Below are 1,045 nucleotides of genomic sequence, written 5' to 3'. Positions count from 1 at the left end.
AACGCAAATAAGAAGCACTAAAATATATATATATATATATATATATATAAACAAGTACAGATGTGAATATCTTAATTCAAAAGAGATTGTTATTTAACTCATAAAATGTGAGTTTCAATAATATTTTTTTATATCTGTGAACTGGATATGTATTATTAATAGGTCAGAACTAATGTTAAACTATACATAAATCATTCAGTTAAAAACGTGTGCCATTATCATTTATTGATACAAATATTTATCATATAAAAGCTGTAAAGCTCATTAATTATTTACTTTTTAGAAAGAAGAATTTAATGGGATGCATATTTATTAGGATTTGAACGCACTAAAGATCATAAACATGTTTCTTCACTATTTATCAAAACCAATAAATGTTTTTTTACTAAAAACTTTTTTATTAAAAACCATTGTTCACAATAAAACCTGTAATTTTAATGAAAATTATGAAACCATTTTTTTAACATTTAAGTGATTTTTATTATGTGTGTATATAAAAATTAGTATATTTGAGATAAGAGTTTTGAGAAAAATGTCTTTTGCGATCATAAATGTTAATCTTTAGAAAATTACCATTATAAGTAAATGAAAAAGCACCTAAATGAAAAAAAAAATATCCAATAAAGAAAAAATAATTTATAACCTCTTTACACCTAAAAGATAAATTGTTATTGGCTTCATTGACGCCAAAGTTTATTTACATCTCTCAATAATAGATATAATATAATTTATTAAAATTGCATTTATATCAGCAAAAATTAAATTACACACACACACACACATATATTAAAGAATGAAATAAATTAAATGAAAGTGTTTCTAAAATCATGGTAATTAACATATCTAGCGGGAGCCTAAGGTATAGTATTTTAGCATAATTATAATGTTAATATATTTGTTGTGAGGCAAAGTAACTGCATTGTGTTATGGTTAATCATCATCATTCATATCTCTCTTGCATCTTCAGCTGTAAGCTCTCTCTCTCACTTGTATATAAACGTGTCTTCTCCATTCTTCTGCTTATCAAATCTGCTCTTAATTTTTT

Source organism: Vigna angularis, chromosome 1 (genome assembly GCF_016808095.1).
Source record: "Vigna angularis cultivar LongXiaoDou No.4 chromosome 1, ASM1680809v1, whole genome shotgun sequence".
Taxonomy (NCBI): domain Eukaryota; kingdom Viridiplantae; phylum Streptophyta; class Magnoliopsida; order Fabales; family Fabaceae; genus Vigna; species Vigna angularis.
Note: the sequence above shows the minus strand (reverse complement) of the source record.